This window comes from Miscanthus floridulus, chromosome 19 (assembly GCF_019320115.1).
Source record: "Miscanthus floridulus cultivar M001 chromosome 19, ASM1932011v1, whole genome shotgun sequence".
NCBI classification, from domain to species: Eukaryota; Viridiplantae; Streptophyta; class Magnoliopsida; order Poales; family Poaceae; genus Miscanthus; species Miscanthus floridulus.
The window spans coordinates 96,236,331-96,246,088 of record NC_089598.1 but is presented as its reverse complement, the minus strand read 5'-3'; the positions used below and the strand labels follow the sequence as shown (position 1 = coordinate 96,246,088).

Here is a 9,758-nt window from a genome sequence, read left to right as displayed (position 1 = left end):
TATGACACAGAGGAGGCAGATCGGGATTGCTCTGGTGGGCTGGTGAAGGAAGCGTCAAAACACTTGAGCAGCGGAGTCCGGTGTGGCCCTCCTTGCCGCAGAGCTGGCAGATGGGTTTATCGCCGTTGTAGTTCTGCCAGAGGCGCCCGCTGTTGTTGTTGTTGCCATGGTTGTGGCCGCGCCCGCGTCCTCGGCCACCACCGCCATGGTTGAAACCACCACGGCCTCCACGTGTAGCCGTGTTAGCAGATGAACCGGATCCACCGTGCAGGAGATCCATCCACTGTTCCTAGCTCACTAGCTGGGTGTAGAGCTTGCCCAAAGATAGCGACTCCATGCGCGCCGCGACAACCGAGACAATCGGATTAAAATCCAAGTCAAGTCCAGCTAGTACATAGGAGATGATCTCTTCATCTTCAAGACGTTTGCCGGCGGCCGCCATGTCGTCAGCAAGAAATTTCATCTTGTTGAAGTAGTCGGTGATTGTAGATGAGCCCTTCTGCGCTGTGGCCAACGCCATGCGCGTGTTGATGATATGGCCCCGAGACTGGGAAGCCGTCATCTCTGAGATCACTTTCCATATTTCGGCCGATGTGGCGCAATTGGAGACTTGCACCTGGATCTCCTTGGAGATATTGGAGAGCAGATAGTTAACGATCTACTGGTCCTTCGCAACCCAAGTTTCATACTCAAGGTTGAGGATGAGCTCAGTCAGCTTGTCGATCGCCTTGGGGATCTGCTTCTCCAGCACCACAATGTCGGACTCGAGATAGTGCGCTATCTGCGCACCGCGAAGAGCAGACAACACACGGGCGCTCCATAGGGGAAAATTCCCTTTGCCCAGCTTCTCGGTGACAGGACAACCGATCAGAGAGAACAATTGTTGAAGCGCGGAAGAGAAAGCTATTGAGAATATTGTGGACTAACCTAGCTCTGATTACCATGTGAAAATGGTTGGAACGTGATGCCCTTTCAGGCTCACGGCTTCGTGTTAATATAGCCAGGAAGAGCCCCTGGCGTGGCGGTATAACTTGTACAACAAGAAGAATCTAACTACTTTGATAACTCTAGATTACATCACAAGATTACATCAGTTAGGAGATACATATCATATCTAATCGAAGTTGTGATACTTGCCTTCACCCGCAATCCAAGCCTGAGCGCACAACCAATCATTAGGAGATATCAATCAACTATCTATCAACCAGATATTACGGTCATGTGATCCTATTGGATATTCTTAATAGAAAGAGTTGAGCAAAGCTTCCGTCCAAACCTTTCCAACAATCCAAAGGCAACCCCCACAAACCAAAAGGGTTACCATAGCCACACCATATCGGTCATCGCCAAGCAGGACCAGACGCCATGACCACACAACCGGCAGTGAGCCGCCTCCAACAGGACATCGCTACCAAGCCATTTCTAGGCAAGACTTGCTGTCATCGCTGTCCACCATGAGTCGCCCAAGCATACCTAGAACCTAGCCACCACACCGCTTCCGCTGCCACACTGCAAGACGCTACGTTGCAACCATGGACTTCACCACGAAATACACAGCAACTTCCAAACACGGCCACACCTCAGCGACCCATGATTGTCCTTGCCATGCCACACGCGTAAGCCTGGCCAACGCCCGAGCTGAACAATCGAGCCCAACAACTGTGGACCCGTGTTGTCACCCAGTGCCGGACCTGCACTAGGGGCACTAGGGCCATGGCCCTAGCCCTTAATTACAATAGGAAAATCATCGTTTTTTCTATAGCCAAGCATAATTAGCACTGATGTGTAATGTAATGGTCCTAGTCTTTGATGAATCCTAGGTCCGCCCCCTGTCGCCACCCGTGCACGACCAGAACCAACCTGGCATACCCAGCGTCCCAGCCTCGGCATGCCGGTGGCACATCCTCTGCCGCCACACGACCAAATCCCCCGAGGGAACTCCCAGAGCTCATGAAACTCCGGTTGTTGGGTGCCCTTTGATCCGGCACCAAGTGGCGGCCTAATCCAGCAAAGGAAACATCGAATCTGACGGCAAGGTGTCGGAACCATCCTACAATGGCCATCACAATGTCGTGACCGCATCCGGACTTGGAGGGGAGAGGATTGCGGCTACACGGGGCTCCGGCAGCCCGCTCCGGCAACGGTGAGGGTGTGGGGCTGGGGAGGTGGGTGCCCGGCGGTGGGCGAGGCGCCCTCCACGAAAGCGACGTGGCGGCAGGGAGAGTCGTAGGCTAGGCTCTATGGAACACATGCATGATGATCGGCGGCAGCGATTTTCTAGGGATTATGCTGCCGCGGCCTACCATGCAGATGCAGCTTTGGAGCCTTGAAGAGAGGTGTAGCACCGTACCGGTACATGGCGTGCATGAGCAGCAGCAGTGCGTGGATATTGGATGCATGTGTATGTCGTACGCCCTGCGGGCTGCTGGTAGGGGCGCAACGGAATAGACATAGACAACAGTGCGCTGGCTGGGGCGGCTGTTGCTTCGGTGGTCCTCTTGCTTCCTCCTCCCGGCCAATCGTCCATGCCTCCATATGGATCCTACGACATCTCTGCTCGCCCGTCATCCTCGTCGTCGATAACACTGGAGCGCGTGTCTATCGGCCTACTGCTCCAGCTCTAGGCCTTGCTTAGACGATTTTTTTTTGAAAAATGGTACTGTAGCATTTTCGTCGTTTTTGATAATTAGTGTCCAATCATAGTTTAATTAGGCTTAAAAGATTCGTATTGTGAATTTCGTCTAAACTGTGTAATTAGTTTTATTTTTTATTTATATTTAATGCTTCATATATGCGTTTAAAGATTCAATGTGATGAAAAATCTTGAAAAATTTTACAAAATTTTGGAAAGTAAACAGACACCTAGTACTACACCACTGCACACACTAACACACACAGACACGGACGCATCACGGTATCAGAGACCGAGAGAGAGGACAGAGACTTTTTTGGGAGCTGCTGCAGCGAGACAGACACAGCAGCAGGTACAGGATGGGGAGGCACGAGATGATCGAGGGAATTTCCTTTTCGACGGCTTTTGGAGGACATCTCGCAGGCCCTTCTCTTGGAAGGCGAGAAAGCTGCTGCTGCTGGCCATGGCCTGCATGCGCTCGCTCCTCGCCGCTGTGCCTGTGTGCGAGTGCATGCATGGCTGCCCGGCCAGTAGCTGATGGGCGAGAGGACGATGCCACAGCCAAAATAGCCAGCCAATGCGCTCTCTCTCTCTCTCTCACACACACACCCCACATGCACACTCTGAAGTAGTCTCTCGCTCCAAGCGTGAGAACTTGAACTGAGAAAAGAACAAGCACATCTCGACTTGACCTGGGACTGGCCGACTGGGACGGGCACGGGGACCACCACATGCGTTTTCAGCTCAGGTGGAAGGATAGACGACGACGGGAGAGGGCCAGCTGCCTGCACTGCCAGCTGCCTGCACTGCCACAACCCTGCGAGACAAGAGCCTTCTGTTTGGCCTGGCTCGGCCACCAGCATCGCCGAGACGCCAAAGAGAGCATGGAGCTGACTACCGGGCTAGCTAGCTAGGGCATGCGCTACCTTATTCCGGTTCCAGCCTCCTTCTCGCCTGTGTCTATAAAGGCATAAAGCATAGGGAGAATACTTGTATATGAATATATATGATCATACTAATTCGCATTATATTTACACAGTCATCATAATACTTACTCCGTATATATGATAATATGTATATATGCATGATCAACAGACGCATATATATTTTTTCAGAGGATGAAGCCGCCACTTCCCTGCAGGTCCCAACTTGTAGTACTACTAGTCCCTCTATGCAAAACAAAAATATAAAAATCTCGTTTCCCAATAAATCAAATAATTTTAAATTTAACTAGGTTCATATAAATTAGGCATAATCAGCTGGCATTTACGGCCACCGACACTACTCGTAACTTACTCCCTCCGTTCCAAATTATAATTAAGATGTTTGGGCTTTTCTAGATTCATAACTTTTAATATACACCTAGATATATATTAGACATACATAGTAAAAGCTATAGATCTACAAATGTCAAAAGGTCTAATAATTTGAGATAGAGAAAGTACTGGAAAAGCAAAGAAAGCACACAGCAAGAACATCCACAGGCTGCAGCAACAGTGGCTATAAATACCAATCGAACTGGCCCAAGAGCATAGTATTTCTATCTTTAAATAAGTTTATTATAAAAATATATTCTATAATTAATTTCATAATACTTATTAACTCTCTGTTCCAAATTGTTAGTTCAGACTTTTTTAGATGCATAGTTTTTTTTCTATGCACCTAGCTATACACTAGGTCTACATACGTAGTAAAAGCTATGTATATATAGAAAAACAAAAGTGACTTACAATTTGTAACAGAAAAAGTGGTACTTTCCGTATATATTTTGTCAAAGGTCAAACTCAAAATTGTTGGACTTCTCGGGAGCGAGATCTTTTTTGGACGGAACATTGCTATCTGCGTAGTATACTCCTATATAACTTCGTGCAACACTCGGAGAATCTTGGTTAAGTTCCAAGAACCAGCCAAAAGGAAACGTAAATCGTTCGGGATTCTTGGTTATATTGATGTTTAGCTTGAGAGTGATCATGGATGCGCACGCGCACGTACGTACTTTGCCAACCGTGCACAGGTAGTAGAGCTGAGATTTGTTTTTGTCTGAACTTTGCAATAATGATACCGCTGCATGACGTACTCCGTATCCGTGCTTCACTGCTTTGAACAGCTTGTACCAGAGGCACATTATATTTGCACAACACAAGATGTACAGTACGCACGCACTTTCTAAGTTCCAAGAGCACCCCCTCCTCCAGGAAAGTGCAAACGCTTTTGTTCCATTGGAGATTTAACACACTTAAGCACTCTTTGCAACACATGAATTTCACACGAATCATACATTCATATTGCAGAAATTTCAGAGGACATCAAACCGTTCAATTTCATCGGTAAAACGCAGGATGCAAATCACCTGTGTTCTAAAGGGGCATTAAGCAGGTCATATTACTGTCACACAGCACATTAGACGAAAATATGCGTCAGAGACATGAACCGTCTAAGAGAGACAAAACAATTAGGGCTGTATGTTCACAGCTTCCGCTACTGGGGAGTACCATTGGACGGATACATGTTAGGGCTGTATGCCAGACAAACTTTGCTTCATGTTATATATATATATAGAGAGAGAGAGAGAGAGATTGTCTAGAGCGTAGTACATTCAATGCATGTATAGAATCTGATGGTACTATACTTGGTACTCATGCATATGTATATATGACTCAAAACTTTTCGTGCACAGAGAAATATGTAATGTTCTAATGGAGGGCAAGACAAAACTCAAAGAACTTAATCGGTACACGAAAAGGACCAGCGGTTTTTAGTCGGTTGTATGAAAGTATATAATCATGAGTCATCACAGGAGAAACCACGTAGCATCATATCTTAGTATCAGATATAAAATCGAAAATCCTATACATTATTTGTGATATGAAACTTTAGATATATTTCTATGCCTCAACATAACTACTACTACTTGTAAAGAGATCGAGACCCAACTTAGGGCTTGTTTTGGATGCACATATTCACCTCAATCCATGTGTGTTGGGGTGGGTTGGTGTGAAATTTAAACTTTTCCACACCAACCCACCTCAACGATGGAGGTCCAAACAAGGCCTTACAGCTACGGCCGATTGTCAAACGGATCAGAGTTATATATACCCTAGCTTGCAATACATTACAGTTCATATTGTTTGTGTGTTTGTGTTACCATTCAGAAATTGGGAGAGGACACAGTACACACATATACATTCAATCCAAACATGGCCTATACTTTTGCGGAAGAAAGAAACTTTAATTTGTAAAGCATATGATAAGAACAAGAAAAAAAATCTTATATGCTTATGAACTGTGGAAATGCACTCGCTTGAAGACAAAAAAAAAAGGTGAACCGACGAAGGCCTAGCTTAATTACATGTCTTCAAATTTCTCAGTCAAACAGAGACTACTACCGTCAGGTACTACTAAAGTAGTAACTGAAGCTTGCTGCCATTACACCTGGCCATTTGCAGCCGAAATTTGAAGTACGTGTCAGTTTTGCAAACGAAATACAGCTAAGTCCGTTTCAGATGCACACTAGTCCAGACGAAAACTGCGAACTAAATTACAAAAAGACTTGCACGCTACAGATTCCCGTGGCCACAAGAGGTTGTTGAGACAAAAACCAAAACAAACAAAAGGTGAACAACTCTAGCTAGCTCAGATCGGTGATGAAATGGACTACATCTAGCAGGCAACTGGTGGTTTTCTATGAATACAACGGAAACCAAACAAATTAAGACACAGATTCAGCAAGAGGCTCTAGACCATGTAAGCAAAAGGAAAGCAGATGGTTTTTAGGATGAAAAATGGGCGAGCTGTAAACTCTCTATTAATTTTGTGATCTCAATCGATCAAGCTTTGAAAGAGGAACACACATGCCTTCTCCGAGTTACTCCTAAATTCTACCCCTGCAAAAACAATTCGAACGCAAGCAGCCACAAAGAGAAGCATACAGATACAACAGCTAGCATGGAATAAGTGGATCATCATCTCGAAAAAACGAACAGAAAAGAAATTCAACAGATCAGAGGATAGAGAGGAGCGTGATCATGGCATGTTATGCATGCTTGGCTCCTTGCACGCCACCCACAGCATCCAATCACACCACGGGTTGGGCTACATGTGTGGCATACAGGGAGCCAGGCACACACGAGCCGATCGACCAGACCTGTCTTGTCGCCTCCATGGCGTCCCACGATGAAGAATCCATAGGAGCAAGCTCGATGATGGAGATCGATCAGCTAGCGTCAGGAAACGGCCGAGACAGCAGAGACGAATCAGGTGCATGAGGTGGGCACGCACCAAGAGAAGAAGGAAGAGGAGCGCGGCCTGGAGAAGCTGCTAAAGGCGTGTGGGCGGCTAAGGTAGGGGAGAACAGTGGAAGAGTGAGGTAGAAGCAAGAGGGAGAAGCTGGATTTTATAGAGGGGAGAAGGGGACGGCGTGCCTGCTCTCTCCTTTTGTTGTCACTACCACTTACTCCTCCTACTACCCAACGGTTATCTGTGTATTTTTTTACTTATTTATTATATACCATAAAGGCAGGTGTGAGAAATATTTTAGATGTGTGTATATATATATTTCTATAAAGAAAGCTTTTATTAAAACCTAAAAAACAATACATTGAGATGATACAAAGCCAAAGAGTACATGCAAATAAAACATTTATGAGTCATGAAGTATTATATTCCTACTTTTTACTTGGAAGTAATCTAGGATCCTGGGGTGGCACAAACTGCACTTTGCTACAAATTACTATTGCTATTAGTATAGAAATGGTTAGTGCAATGCTTGCACCACCCACTTCCACCAATGTCAAAAGAAATGAAACGTATGTGTAGTGCTACCAAAGACCTCATCACTGAAATATTCCCCTCTCTTGGTATGCCAAGGTTGGATGAAGGCTACGTTCGCTCGAGCTTATAAGCTAGAATCAGCTCTACTTTTTTAGTCATAAAACAGTGTTTTTCTTTCACAGTAAATCAGCCCTACATATCAGCCGCAGCAGCAATAAATCATACCCGAATAGAGCCGAAGCCATCAGCCATGGACTGCTACACTACTACAGAATTGGACATCACTGCCGGTCTCATCACTGCCGGATTTTAAAAACCCGCACAGTGATAGTCCATCACTGTCGGTTTTTGGCTAAAACCGACAGTAATAGGATCAACAAACACTGATATTCGGGTCTTCACTGTCGGTTCATACCACTGTCAGTTTTAGCCAAGAACCGACAGTGATATTGGGTCATCACTATCGGTTTTAGCCAAGAACCGGCACGGATACTATCACTGTCGGTTCGTGGCTTGAACCGACGGTGATATGTTGCAAGAAAACTTCATAAGTTTCTCATATGATGTCCGATTAAGACGAACTTTATATCAAAGTTGTAGTACTCGACGAGATCTACAACTTTGTAGTTTAAACTTTTTAACTGAAGATCGTTTGGATATCCAAATATTTTCATTTGAAATCATCTACCTAGCGAAAATTACGTTTGATTTCTAAAATTAAAAATTTGAAATTTTCAAACGACCTCGGATGGAGAAACGCCCAAAACAAAAGTTGTAGATCTCAAAAAGTTATGCAACTTTGTAGTTGACAACATTTTCATTTAAAATCATTTACTAGTTCAAAATGCTATTTGAAATTAAATTTTAAAATTGTTGAAGAACTCTGATTTCTCTTTTTAATCTTCGGCTAAAACTTGTAACTAGTCTTTTCATTTGAAATCATTTACTAACTTCAAATTTAATGATTTTTTTCTAAAAAATTCTAAAATCATGCTCTGTAAATTTATTGTGTTCTTACAGCTATTATTTTATCCATCTTTTCATGTGACTGTGTTTTATCTATTTGAATTTTGAATTTCAAAAAATGACAACTTCAAATGTCATTTTGGAACACTAAATGATTTCAGCTAAAAAATTAATAAACATATAATTTGTAGAACTTATCAAGATCTATAACTTTTGTTTTGATCATTTCTTTATCCGATAAAATGGTAGTGACATTGTTTATAAAATTTACGTATCTCTCTTATAGTTTCATAAACTATGAGAGAGATATTTTATATTTGTGAATAATGTTAATATCACTATGCTGGATGAATAAATGATCAAAATAAAAGTTGTAGATTTTGAAAAGTTATGAAACTCTGTAGTTGACAACTTTTTGATTTGAAATCATCTTGTCAAGGAAAACTACGTTTGAATTTCTAAAATTTGAAATTTAAATTTTGTAAACGACCTCGGATGGAGAAACTGCCAAAATAAAAGTTGTAGATCCCAAAAAGTTATGAAACTTTGTAGTTGACAACTTTTTGATTTGAAATAATCTTGTCAAGAAAAACTACGTTTAAATTTCTAAAATTATAAAATTTGAATTTTTTAAATGACCTTGGATGGACAAACAACAAAAAATAAAAGTTATAGATCTCAAAAAGTTATAAAACTTTGTAGTTGATAATTTTTTGATTTGAAATTATCTTGTCATAGAAAACTACGTTTGAATTTCTCAAATTTGAAATTTAAATTTTATAAACGATCTCCGATGGAGAAACTACCAAAATGAAAGTTCTAGATCTCGAAAAGTTATAAAACTTTGTAGTTGACAACTTTTTCATTTAAATTCGTTTAGAGTCCCAAATACTCATTTTAAAATCAGATAAACATAAAATGGCTAGGACGAAAATCTCATTCGGACACAAACAACTTGCAGGTGGAGTGGTTAGGGGCTGAAGACGAGGTTGTGTTTTTCGCGTGAAAAATCATGTGACTTGTAATTTGCGATGCCCGACCATGTGGCTGTCCAATGGGACCTCTCCCGAAATTTTTAAAAAAAATCCTTATTTTTTGACCTATTTTTTGATTTCCTAAAAACTATATCAATATCAGTTTATAAGAATCGACAGTGATGTCAATCTTGCTACTGCCGGTTCAAAATCCGACGGTGAAGGAGGATTTTAGACCTACAAAACTGGGGCAGTGCTACTGCTCAACTGAAGGACTCACCCTGCAAAGCCTCATGTGTGTAGGTTCTGCCATATTCTTCTAGGTCCCTCATGCACCACAACTGTGGACTTTGGTCCTGGATAGATGGATGGATGGAGACTAGAGATAGATGGAGAGGGAAATTGGCAGGGAATCA

General features: G+C 43.0%; 1 non-coding gene across 1 annotated transcript; it reads right to left on the bottom strand.

The window, feature by feature from the left end:
• Positions 1 to 287: 287 nt before the first annotated feature.
• On the bottom strand, positions 288 to 424 carry LOC136530151 (small nucleolar RNA Z247). The gene has a single exon (XR_010777645.1). It is a non-coding gene; the product is annotated as a small nucleolar RNA Z247 (small nucleolar RNA).
• Positions 425 to 9,758: the final 9,334 nt, after the last annotated feature.